The following is a 14,023-nucleotide window of genomic DNA, read 5'->3' as shown; positions in this document are numbered from 1 at the left end:
TTTCAGGACTAGCTAGCATTTTTGTTTTTGCCTCCTACGGTGACTGAATCATAACATTTAGCATTGGGTACGCAGGCCATGCGCAGGTATGTTTTGCCGCCGCATGCGTCCTTTTGTTCCTTGGCCGAACAGGACATAGAGCAAAATACTGAAGCATATGGGCAAAGAGAGAGTCCACCTCAGAGAGACCCAGCAATGCCTGCTCTTGCACCGGAGATACCAGTATTCCCAGTGCTGAGGAGCCTATGGACTACTTTACAGATGGAATTACAACAGCTGGGAACAAGTGATCCCAATCTGCGCATGCAGTTTATTCTACAGTGCCGACAGGCTGAGAGAGGCTGCAGAACGCCAGGACCGGGCCGAGAGAGAGGCGGCAGAACGCCGGGAGGAGAGAGAGGCGGCAGAACGCCGGGAGGAGAGGCGGCAGAATGCCCGGACCAGGATGAGAGAGAGGCTGCAGAACGCAAGGAGGAGAGGCTGCAGAACGCCAGGAGGAGAGAGAGGCTGCAGAACGCCGGGGAGGAGACAGCTTTCAAGCTTCAGATGGCTCAAATAGAAAGGGGTAACAGTCCGCAGCTGACCCCCCTCCAGGAAATAAATCCAAGGAGACCACGTCTGGAAAACTTCCCTGTGATGGAGAAGGATATGGATTTAGATACTTTCCTTCGGGGGTTTTAAAAAACCTGCAGGCAATACCATCTACGCAGTGAGCAGTTGGCGCAGTATCTAACCCCAGGGTTGAAAGGCAAAGCCCTGGAAGATTTTACTGCTCTCCCGCCAGAGCTAGATGGGAACTATGAGGCAATAATAGAGGCCCTGATCAGAAAATACAACCTAACCCCAGAAGTGTATCGAAGAAAGTTCCGGAACCTACAACGTGGATCAACTGACAGCTATGCGGATGTCGTGAGCACCTTGAAGACCACGTTCCACCAATGGATCAGGGGACTTTCTGTTAACAGTTTTGAGGACTTAACGGATCTTATGGTCAAGGATCAATTTCTTCACATGTGCCCCACAGATGTACGACAATTTGTGTGTGATTGGGAGCCACGAACTGCGGATCAGACTGCTGACTGCTATGTGTCTAACAGGATGCCTGAGGTCTGGAAGCCATCGGGATTCAGCGGGAAGGGAAGTAAGCCAAACGGAGACCCTTGTCCCTCTGCCGGCCGATCACCAGTGCTGTCCAAGCCCACCTCCTATGGGGTCCCGGGGACTAGACATTCTCTAGGTGATACACGCCGATGCTTCGCCTGCAACAAAGTGGGACATGTGAGCGCTGTCTGCCCTGATAGGGAGAAACGCCCACCTACAACCACAAAGTCGTCTGGGTCCCCACCTTCTGTCCACTTTGAGGCTGGCTCTGATGTGAGGACCAATTAGATCTGTCACTGTTGGCAATAAAGTCACCATTGGTCTCAGAGACACTGGGGCAGAGGTGACTCTGGTGCGTCCAGCAATGGTAACCCCTGCCGATATCATACCAGGAAAGACAATGTCTATAACCGGGGTTGGAGGAGTCAGCCCTGCCGTGCCCATGGCGCGTGTGTACCTGGACTGGGGGGCATGGAAAGGACTGAGAGAAGTGGTAGTATCAGGCACTAAACCCACCAATGTGCTGCTAGACACAGACTTGGGGAGGATGGTGTCCTACTATATCCCTCCCTTACAAGTAAATGCTACAGAGGTGAGAGAAAGCAACCCACCTGAGATCCCGTGCGAGGAGGGAAAATGTACCAATGTGCGTATGTGGCCGCTGTGACCGGAGTCAGGCTGCGGCTCAGACTCAACCACAGAGATTAGAGGATGAGGCTCAAATAGAACTGCCTGAACCAGAGGACCATACTATGGCCCTGGAGCCTCCTCACATGGCAGACCCAACAAGGCCCCAGATAACCGACACTGAAGACTCCGCTTCAGACCAGGGCCTGGCAGTCACACTAGGCCACGGGCTGCAGACTGACCGTCAGAGCTTCCAGGAGGCCCTGCGGACAGATGTCAGTCTGGAGAAGCTCAGATGCCTTGCAGATCAACCCCCCACTGCTTCTCACAAACAGAGAATATACTGGGACCTGGGCAGACTGTATAAAGAGACTCTCCCCACTGATACTACAGAACCTCGGGACTGTGAAAAGCGGCTGGTCGTTACTTAAGGCCCCGTTACACTAAGCAATATCGCTATAACGGCACTGGTTTTGTGACGCAGCAGCGATATCGCTATGTGTGACACTTACCCCCCCACCGGCTCCCCCGCTGATTATCGCTGATCGCGTGAGAACGGCCTGGGCCCTTTCTCGTCGGCCGCTTCCTGCTGGCACCGACGAGCCACGCGTGGACGCGGGCAAGAGGACGTCAGGATCGCCTCGTCTGACAGGTAAGTAGCGACCCCCGACCGCTGCGATGTCGCTGGTGAGATCTGCCTGTGTGGCAGCTCACTAGCGACCACCTAGCGATGCACCAGCGATCCTGACCGCGTCATATCGTTGTCGGGATCGCTGGTGCATCGCTAAGTGTGACAGTACCTTTATCCATTTAGGGAACAATTATTGAGAATTGCTCATGAAATTCCTCTGGCTGGACACCTTGGAGTACAAATGACTAAAGCTCGCCTGACACATGACTGTTATTGGCCCAAGAAGGGGACAGATATAGCAAACTACTGTCGATCCTGCATAGTTTGTGAGAGTTGGGAATATACAGAAAGCCCCATTGATACCCCTGCCAGTGATTGATGAGCCCTCCCTGCCAGTGATTGATGAGCCCTCCCTGCCAGTGATTGATGAGCCCTCCCTGCCAGTGATTGATGAGCCCTCCCTGCCAGTGATTGAGGAGCCCTCCCTGCCAGTGATTGAGGAGCCCTCCCTGCCAGTGATTGAGGAGCCCTCCCTGCCAGTGATTGAGGAGCCCTCCCTGCCAGTGATTGAGGAGCCCTCCCTGCCAGTGATTGAGGAGCCCTCCCTGCCAGTGATTGAGGAGCCCTCCCTGCCAGTGATTGAGGAGCCCTTCCTGCCAGTGATTGAGGAGCCCTTCCTGCCAGTGATTGAGGAGCCCTTCCTGCCAGTGATTGAGGAGCCCTTCCTGCCAGTGATTGAGGAGCCCTTCCTGCTAGTGATTGATGAGCCCTTCCTGCCAGTGATTGATGAGCCCTTCCTGCCAGTGATTGATGAGCCCTTCCTGCCAGTGATTGATGAGCCCTTCCTGCCAGTGATTGATGAGCCCTTCCTGCCAGAGGCTGTGGATATCATAGGGTCACTTGCAATCCCTAGCAGCTCTAGCAGAAAGTTCATCCTCACAGTGGTGGACTATGCTACACGGTATCTGGAAGCTGCGGCGCTGTCCTCCATCCGAGCAGACAAAGTGGCGGAGGCTTTACTGACTGTGTGCTCTCGTGTGTGTTTCCCCAGGGAAATGTTAACCGATAAGGGAACCCAATTCATGTCCGATCTGATGGAAAGCCTCTGCGAAAAAATACAAGTACAGCATTTTGTGGCCAGCGCCTATCATCCCCAAACCAATGGGCTCTGCGAGCATTTTAACGGAACATTAAAACAAATGCTCAAATACTGATGGAGACTGGAGGAAGAGACTGGGAGCGGTACCTCCCCCATCTGATGTTTGTGTACAGAGAGGTACCCCAGGCGTCCACAGGAGAGAGACTGGGAGCGGTGCCTCCCTCATCTATTGTCTGTGTACAGAGAGGTACCCCAGGCGTCCACAGGATTCTCCCCCTTTGAACTGGTTTATGGGGGGGGAGGGTCAGGGGGCCACTTGATTTGATTAAGACAACAAATCCTATACACCATGGAAGTCTACGCCCATGTTATTTATTAAAATAATCCATCTTTATTCAAAAAAGTTTGTTCAAATATAAAACAAGTAGACAATGGAAATACATATGCAAAATATTACTGCTAACACAGGTAATAAAGGTACAACTTTTCTCTATTTTACATATTTGTATATTCTTTTTGGGTAAAAGAGATACAATCTAAGTGACATAAAAGAATTCACAATCCTAATAAAGATATATGGAATAATCCCTAATTGATACAAATACATAGGTGTCCATTGAGTGAGTATGTCTCTAATACCCCCACAAGGAAGAAGCTATACGCGAAACGCGCGTCGGGGCGTCAAGACTGCTCGCAGGTCAGGTACAGCTCTCTTGGTGTAATTTTTCCATTGAGACTTATTCAAGTAGTAGGACTACCATTATCGCTTAGAGTTGCTGGATGTTATCCTTACATCTTACATTTAATAATGGTTATTTTACCTTGGTTATCTGTTTAAAAATATCAGGATCTCCATTACTCCCTATGGTAGCTTTATATTGCCTCTGTATTTTGCACATGTAAACAGCTATTTTTGCACATTAATGATCAGTATATATCCCTACATATTTAGTGCTGCACAACCCTTTACAAATTATTGATATAGGAAATTTTCCTTGATGAATGTAGTCTTAGTGGGTTTGTCTGTGGCAGTGTTGGTAGATAACTTTTATTCAAAAAGCCTATGTGAGGAATGTGCAATATTTCAATAATTGCTGTACTATTAGAGACATACTCACTCAATGGACACCTATGTATTTGTATCAATTAGGGATTATTCCATATATCTTTATTAGGATTGTGAATTCTTTTATGTCACTTAGATTGTATCTCTTTTACCCAAAAAGAATATACAAATATGTAAAATAGAGAAAAGTTGTACCTTTATTACCTGTGTTAGCAGTAATATTTTGCATATGTATTTCCATTGTCTACTTGTTTTATATTTTAACAAACTTGTTTGAATAAAGATGGATTATTTTTATAAATAACATGGGCGTAGACTTCCATGGTGTATAGGATTTGTTGGATTAACAGGAAGTGCCTTCCCTTGTTTAGGCCAGGTTTTTTCCTTTCTTTGATAAAAACTTGATTTGATTAAGAACTGTTGGGAGAGCAACCCCAAAACTACGGGCGTCTCGGTGGTTGAATATGTACTCCGACTCAGAGAAAGAATACAAAAACTGAGTAACCTGGCTCATGAGAACGTGACCCAGGCCCAAATCAACCAGAAGGTCTGGTACGACCGTTTTGCCAGACTGAGGGTCTACGAGGAGGGGCAGAAGGTTTGGGTGTTGGTCCCTATGTTACAGAATAAATTACTGGCTGCATGGGAGGGACCATACACTGTATACAAGCCACATGGGAGGGACCATACACAAGCCACATGGGAGGGACCATACACTGTACACAAGCCTCATGGGAGTGACCATACACTGTACACAAGCCACATGGGAGGGACCATACACAAGCCACATGGGAGGGACCATACACAAGCCACATGGGAGGGACCATACACAAGCCACATGGGAGGGACCATACACAAGCCACATGGGAGGGACCATACACAAGCCACATGGGAGGGACCATACACAAGCCACATGGGAGGGACCATACACAAGCCACATGGGAGGGACCATACACAAGCCACATGGGAGGGACCATACACTGTACACAAGCCACATGGGAGGGACCATACACTGTACACAAGCCACATGGGAGGGACCATACACAAGCCACATGGGAGGGACCGTACACAAGCCACATGGGAGGGACCGTACACAAGCCACATGGGAGGGACCGTACACAAGCCACATGGGAGGGACCGTACACAAGCCACATGGGAGGGACCGTACACAAGCCACATGGGAGGGACCGTACACAAGCCACATGGGAGGGACCATACACAAGCCACATGGGAGGAACCATACACAAGCCACATGGGAGGGACCATACACAAGCCACATGGGAGGGACCATACACAAGCCACATGGGAGGGACCGTACACAAGCCACATGGGAGGGACCATACACTCTACACAAGCCACATGGGAGGGACCATACAGAAGCCACATGGGAGGGACCATACCTGTACATAAGCCACATGGGAGGGACCATACACAAGCCACATGGGAGGGACCATACCCTGTACATAAGCCACATGGGAGGGACCATACCCTGTACATAAGCCACATGGGAGGGACCATACACTGTGCACAAGATGCATGGGAGGGACCATACACTGTACACAAGCCACATGGGAGGGACCATACCCTGTACATAAGCCAAATGGGAGGGACCATACCCTGTACATAAGCCACATGGGAGGGACCATACACTGTACACAAGCCAAATGGGAGGGACCATACACTGTACACAAGCCAAATGGGAGGGACTATACACTGTACACAAGCCACATGGGAGGGACCATACCCTGTACATAAGCCACATGGGAGGGACCATACACTGTACACAAGCCGCATGGGAGGGACCATACACTGTACACAAGCCGCATGGGAGGGACCATACCCAGTACACAAGCCACATGGGAGGGACCATACCCTGTACATAAGCCACATGGGAGGGACCATACACTGTACACAAGCTGCATGGGAGGGACCATACACTGTACACAAGCCAAATGGGAGGGACCATACACTGTACACAAGCCACATGGGAGGGACCATACACTGTACACAAGCCGCATGGGAGGGACCATACACTGTACACAAGCCGCATGGGAGGGACCATACCCAGTACACAAGCCACATGGGAGGGACCATACCCTGTACAGAAGCCGCATGGGAGGGACCATACACTGTACACAAGCCAAATGGGAGGGACCATACACTGTACACAAGCCACATGGGAGGGACCATACACTGTACACAAGCCACATGGGAGGGACCATACACTGTACACAAGCCGCATGGGAGGGACCATACACTGTACACAAGCCGCATGGGAGGGACCATACACTGTACACAAGCCACATGGGAGGGACCATACACTGTACACAAGCGGCTAAATGATGTTAACTATGTGGTGACCCTAGATGAGCATGCAAAGCGTCAGAAGGCATTCCATGTAAATATGGTGAAGGCTCATCATGACAGGGAGGCCTGTGTGTTAAACTAAATAGCAAAGCCACTAAAGAAGACTCAAGGTCTCCAAAAATTCATTTTTAAACAGCAGAAAAAAAGGCAGCAACACTTACCTGCCCAGGTCCCTGCAGTACATTTGTTCTTAGACCTGGGCAGGTAAGTGTTGAGGCCTGTGTGTTACCTGTCTGTAGCCTGCCTGAAGAGGAGGAGGCTGATCTGTTACTAGATGTGGGGGTTGGGACTCATTATATGGAGTCCCTGAAGTCAAGAGTAGTTGGGGACAACGGGAAATTGCTTAGATGGAGCCTGCTATTACAGCAATATGATTTTACAATTCAAACATAAGGAGTTGATTATGGCAACGCTGATGGCCTGTCTCGCCAAGGTGGGGCGGAACCAGATACGCGCTCGGGAGCTGACCTGTAAGTCAACCCCCATGCATGTTCATAAGGAGGGAGGTGTAGTGAAATATGTATATGTATGCCTGAATGACCAGCAGTAATTAAAATCTGTCCTTAGACTGCAGCTCTCCACACAGGTCACAACCTCATGTTATCCTGAGAAGGCAGTCTCCTGTCTCCAATCTCACCAGCGGGCTTTACGGAGAACCACACAATGGTAACATTTCACACCTCTTAGTGTCTTCCATGGAGAAGCCAATTGCAGCCTGACACTATCTATGAGAAAGGTCACACAAATAGTGTTCAAGGAAAATAATGTATTCATTGGTAAAATAGCCATGGTCCAGTCACAAACCAAGGATTAGAATATTAACATGAGAGGCTGGCCTAGAAATTGGATCCCCAAGTCACATCTATAAATTAGGCCTGTACACATAGAAACCTGTTCACAGTGAGGGGCAGCCTAGCTGTTGTGCTCCATTTCATATTCCCCCCTCCCTCGGGGACAGAATACCAGACTGCAAAGTTCGATATTTCTGTAAGTTTTCTCCCCTTTACTTTATCACTGTTCTTGCATATTTGTATGTCACTTTTATTTCCATCTTTATTTTAAGTACTGTACGTTTTAGTTAAAGCTTAAAACTTTGATAAGTCTGAACCTTGTTGCGCTAAAGAATCCACAGCCTTAGAGTGTGTGATCCTGGTGATTGGCACATAGCAGTAGTAGTATCTCCGGGACTCATCGCCCGTGTGTTCGGTGAGTGGTGGCAGCGTGTATGAGCGGGGTGTGATTTATGCTCCCACTGCAGCATAGGACAGAGGGTGAATGCTGGACTGAGTGAGAGGAGACTGATTAACCCTTGCAGGCGCAACCTCAAGTCACGTGCTGAGAATTGGTTTCTCTTTCTCCAATATTTGTATTAGATTCTTTTGTCTTTGTTCTTCCTTTCCACTTCTATTAGCAGAGTTCTCAATAGCATTTGTCAGGTGTTTGGCTTTTTCTGGTGTTTTGCTTCCCTTCCCATGTTGTTCTAGTTTAAAGCTCTCCTTACAAGTGTAGCAAGGCGACTTCCAAATACATGTTTTCCAGTCTTCGTAAGGTGCACCCCATCTCTAGCAAGTAGTCCATAGTAAAGGTAATTCACTCCGTGATCCAGAAATCCAAATCTTTGCTGACGGCACCATCGACGTAGCCAGTTGTTCACCTGCAGAATCTTATTCCACCTCCTTGTTCCATGGCCATCCACTGGGAGGATGGAAGAGAAGACCACCTGCGCTCCCAGTTCTTTCACTTTCTTGCCTAAGTCTTCAAAGTCTCTGCAGATGGTTTCCAGGTCGTTTCTTGCGGTGTCATTTGTCCCCACATGTAGTAGCAGGAATGGGTAGTCATCAGTAGGTCTGAAGAGTCCTGATATCCTGTCAGACACATCTTTAATTTTTGCACCTGGAAGACAGCACATTTCTCTTGTAGTTATATCCGGTCTGCAGATAGCGGCCTCTGTTCCTCTCAACAGGGAATCCCCCATGACCACCACTCTCCGTTTCTTCTTCACAACATTTTTCTTTCTCCATCCAGGAGGACTCTGAAGGAGTACAAGGTTGCTGTTTGTGGGCAAAGTCTTATCCTGATGTATTTCTTCATCGTTTTCCTGCGTGAGAGCCTGGTACTGGTTTCTGAGCAGTATGGGTGCTGACTGCCTCCTGATCCTCCTGCTTCTCTGGGTCACATGTCTCCATTCCTCTGTTTCTTCAGGTGCACTTCGAATTTCTTCTCTTTCTGTAACATGAAGAGATAATTCTGCTCTAAGAACTCTTCACCTTCCTTAATGATCTTCAACGTAGCTAAACTCTCTTCGAGATTTTGCAACTTTTCCTCCAACAGGGACACAAGCTTGCATTTGTGGCATGTGAAGTTTGGCTTTTCCACTGGTAAGTCTGTGAACATGTAGCAAGAAATGCAGCTCACCAAATGGCTCCTGGCCTCTTCCATATTGTTAATGATATATTAAAGCGGTGAAAAACGTGCCAAAATTCACTTAGCCCAGAATGCACTGGGAATATGCAAATGATCTCTTCAGGACTCCTCCCCTGAAGAGATCGCAGCCCATTACAGAAGAGAGCTACCACAAAACGAGGCAAAGAAAAGAAGTAAGCCAAGCACCCCCACAAGAAGAGGTGACGAAAACTAAGCAAGCTGAGAGTCATCGCGAGGCTACGAGGAAAAGGGAGGGAACCAAAACCAACCGAGTGACATGGCGGTGGAAAGTAAGCAATCCAAGAGCCAACGCAAGACAACGACGGAAGCAGAGAGCCACCGGGAACTGAGATGAAGAAAGCTTAGCAAGTCGAAAGCCACCACGAGAAGAGGCAAAAATTTTTAGCTAGCCTAGACACACCATGAAAAGAAATGAACAAAACAAAGTTAGCTGAGAGCCACTGCAAGAAGAGGTGAAGAGAACAAAGCTAGCCAAGAGCCACCATGAGAAGAGGTGAAGAAGGCCAAGCATGCCGAGACTCACTGTGCACAGAAAAAGTAAGTCGGGAAACAGTGCAAGACGAGGCGAAGAAGAAAAGTAAGAAAGCTGAGAGCCCCAGCAAGACAAGCCAGGGATTAGACAATCCATCCTTTGTGTAGTTTTAGTAGATACAAGGGGATGAGCCCTCTCGGTTTATGGTCAGGGAAGAGATGGATGATATCTTGCTTATGTCATTCTTGTCTTCCAACATTGATGGATTAGACATTGCTTTGGGGAAACAAAGACTCAGCTGTCGCTTTGTGCCGTGAGATTAGAGTACTGTGAAACTAAAGGTGAGATCCTTATGTTAGGGGTAGTTTTTATCTCTGAAATGAAATACATCTTTCATGTGACAATATTGGATCGTGGCAGACTGAATTTCGTGAGGGAGAAGATGACGTGCCTAGTACACACATCACCGGTCCCTTTCAAAAGATTTTTTTCATGTCTAAGGTACACAGGAAACACAGCAGATTCATTCTGTAGTGAGGGAATCTGGTCTGTGCATCCGAGCTCTGGACTCCTGTCCATTCTATTGTCTCTCCTCCTCGGGCCCATGTGCAGCAAGTCCAGCCCCCTGGGCAGAAGATCTGCTCCTGTACCTTTGAACCGAGATACAGCAGCTGGGGTCAGTGGTTATTAGGAATGTCATAAGGCGTAGGCACCCAAATCACAGGTTACTAACAAAGAATGCTGGTGTGGAGACAAGAGGCTCAGCATGTGCTCTAATCCGCTAGCAGAAACCGCATGGGACAGTGCACATCCCACCAAACGTCCGCACTCCTTTTACAGTGGGCGTAATACTCCTCAGACAACATAGGGTGAGGGTAAAACAGTGTGGCAACACTTTATTGAACCACAAAACAGGCAAATAACAATTAGACAGTCCCAGCAAAATACTCAAGATGATGCAAAATTACAGTCTCACCCTTCTGATGACTCACCGGGATAAGAGCATCTATGATTTGAGAGCTTCCAGGGCCGACTACCCTCATCTGTGGCACGCACACTGAGAGGAGGTAACGACAAGCTAAGGAAGATGACAGTCCTTTGAGGTAAAAGGCCAGTTGACCAGAGGGTCCCAACCTGGCTTTTCGGAACATCTCCATGGAGCCAGGTGACCGGTGGGCCTCAATCCAGGCTTTCCAAAACATATCCTTGGGGCTCAGGTGACCAATGGGTCCAAATCCTGACTACCCCAAATGTATCCATGATTCAGTGATGGGTCAGTGGCGCAGATCTGTATTCTTTCAGTGGGGCCGTGGTCCCCTAAGCTGGCACCCTGTAGAATGACAAATCTTTGTCTCTTGCGCTGGAGCCATGATCTGGCAGCTATCCTGTAGAGTGTTCGTAGAGTGTTCCTGGTTGTGGTTTTGTAAAGAGTCACTGGTTCTTTGGATCTCTTAGCTATATTGTTAGACGCATATCCCACTTATACAGCTCACAACTGTTGTCCTTCAAGCCATTATCCAGAGGTCAATAGGAAAGTGTCATGAGATTAACGCCTTGTTTGAGCATTTATAGTTTATCCTTCAATGTTTGCAAGTCAACTGGTGAGAACGGTGGGGACAGCGGATGCCCTAAACCACATGGAACAAGGATCATTCCACCAAATGCCCGCTCTCCTTTCCCCATGCGCATATTACTACTCAAACACCACAGTCTGAGGGTAAAACAGTGTGGCAATGCTTTACTGAACCAAAAAACAGGTAAACAACACGTAGAACAGCCCCAGCTAAATACCCAAGATATAGCAAATTAGAGTCTCACCCTTCTGCTGATTCGACGAGATAAAAGCAGCTGTTACTTCTGAGCTTCCAGTGCAGACTACCCCACCTGTGGCACGCTCAAAGATGAGGTATTGACCAGCTTAGGAAGATGGTAGTCAATTGAGATACAAGGCCAGTTGACCAGAGGGTCACAACCTGGTGTTTCTGAACATCTCCATGGAGCCAGGTGACTGATGGGTTCCAATCCTGACTACCCAAAACGTATCCATAGATTCAGTGATGGTCAATGGAGCAGATTCTTTCAGCCAGGGCCATTGCACCCTAAGCTGACATCCTGCAGAATGTCAAATTTGTGTCACTCGTGATGGAGCCATGAGGTCTTGGCTGCTGTCTTCTAAAGAGTCTCCTTCTTTGGATCTCTGGCTGTCTTGATGAATATATCTGTATATGGAGGTATCCTTTTTATAGTTAAATATCCTTCAAGCCAGCATTCACAGGTAAAGGGGCAATGTGTTATGATGAGTCACCGAAGGAGGAAAAAACAAAATACCAGCTAAGTCCAGAAAAACCAGAGAGGTTGGCAGCTATCGGATTGCAGACCCCTGAACCTATCCACAACAACTAGCAGTAGCCGTGGGGGGTTCCTACGGTGCCCTAGACCCCTCGATCACAGCCGGAGAACTATATAGCCTAAAGACAGAAAGGGGAAAAACTAAACTGCCCCAGAGCAGACCCCAAAGCAATAGGCAGCCCCCAACATATAATGACGGTGAAGCAAGATGAAAACACCAACACAGATAGAAAGATAGGTTGAGCAAATGATGGGGCCCAAGCTAACTACATAGGACAGGATAGGAAAGCTGCTGTCTGCCATCCGCAAAAACCCTATCAAAATGAGCCAACCGACTGATAGGAAAAACAGGCCCTGAAGTCGCTAGGCTTCAAAAGACTATCAGCACTCAGGTATATTCTGAAGACAGAGCAAAATACCAACAGATCAGAGACAAAAATGGAGTTCAGCTCACCCCCGGCCGGGGATGGCAGAACTCCCAGGAAACAAGGCAAAACAAAAACAAAACTGAAGAGTACAAAGCAGAGCAGAAAAACTTAGCTTTGAGATGCAGGAATCAGACTGGTCTCGAAGAATCCAGCAGGAAAATCACCAGCCAGGAAGAAGGGCGTCGGCAGCCTTATATCCAGTCCTCAATTCCAGCCACCCAGTCATCATCTAGCTGCCCATGTGTTTGGTAATCAGCCTCACTACCTTCCTTCACCAGAGGAGGGAGTTCATCAGACCTCAATGGCGAAGGGAAAAATGAACTCACAACAGTACCTCCCCCTTGAGGAGGGGTCACCGAACCCTCATCCATGCCACCAGGGCGATCCGGGTGAGCCCGATGAAAGGCACGCACCAATCTTTCGGCATGAATATCAGAGGCAGAGACCCAGGAATAATCCTCCTGACCATAACCCTTCCACTTAACCAAATACTGGAGTCTCCGTCTAGCCAGACGGGAATCCAGTTATCTTCTCTACCTCATATTCCATGTTACCTTCAACCAATATAGGGTCAGGAGGTGCCACCACAGGAACTACTGGTTCAACAAACCTCTTCAACAAGGACTTATGAAACACATAATGAATTTTAAATGTGACAGGAAGAGCCAACCGAAAAGAGACCGGATTAATAATCTCCAAAATCTTATAAGGTCCAATAAATCTAGGCTTAAACTTAGGAGAAGCCACCTTCATAGCGATATTTTTTGACGGCAACCAAACCATATCACCCACCTTAAACTGGGGACCAACGGTCCTACGCCGGTTGGAAAACCGCTGGGCCTTTTCCTGGGAGAGAGACAACTTATCCACTACTTGGTCCCAGATCTGGTGCATTCTCTCCACCACAGTGTCAACACCTGGGCAGGCAGAAGGCTCCACCTGCCCTGAAGAAAATCGAGGGTGAAAACCAAAGTTACAAAAAAAAGGTGACATCAAAGTGGCAGAACTAGCTCTATTATTTAAAGCAAATTTGGCCAAGGGCAAAAATGAAACCCAATCATCATGATCGGCAGAAATAAAACATCTCAAATACGACTCCAAAGTCTGGTTTGTTCTCTCCGTCTGCCCATTGGTCTGAGGGTGAAACGCAGAGGAGAAGGACAACTGAATTCCCAGCTTGGAACAGAAAGTCCTCCAAAATCTAGACACAAACTGAACTCCTCTGTCAGATACAATGTTCTCAGGAATCCCGTGCAAGCGAACCACCTGTTGCAAAAACAAGGGCACCAACTCAGAGGAAGATGGCAACTTAGGGAGTGGTACCAGATGGACCATCTTAGAGAATCTATCACAAATCACCCAAATAACAGTCATTCTCTGAGAGACAGGCATATCAGAGATAAAATCCATTGAAATATGGGTCCATGGCCTCCTGGGC

At 48.1% G+C, this 14,023-nt stretch overlaps 1 pseudogene; it reads left to right on the top strand.

Annotated features, from left to right (window-relative positions):
- The first annotated feature begins 633 nt into the window (after positions 1-633).
- LOC141078349 (uncharacterized) lies at positions 634-3,573 on the top strand (annotated as a pseudogene).
- The last annotated feature ends 10,450 nt before the right edge of the window (positions 3,574-14,023 follow it).

Source organism: Dendrobates tinctorius, unplaced genomic scaffold, assembly GCF_039654945.1.
Source record: "Dendrobates tinctorius isolate UK_male_01 unplaced genomic scaffold, ASM3965494v1 ptg000537l, whole genome shotgun sequence".
In the NCBI taxonomy this organism is placed as follows: domain Eukaryota; kingdom Metazoa; phylum Chordata; class Amphibia; order Anura; family Dendrobatidae; genus Dendrobates; species Dendrobates tinctorius.
Note: the sequence above shows the minus strand (reverse complement) of the source record. Positions and strands in the feature narration are given on the sequence as shown.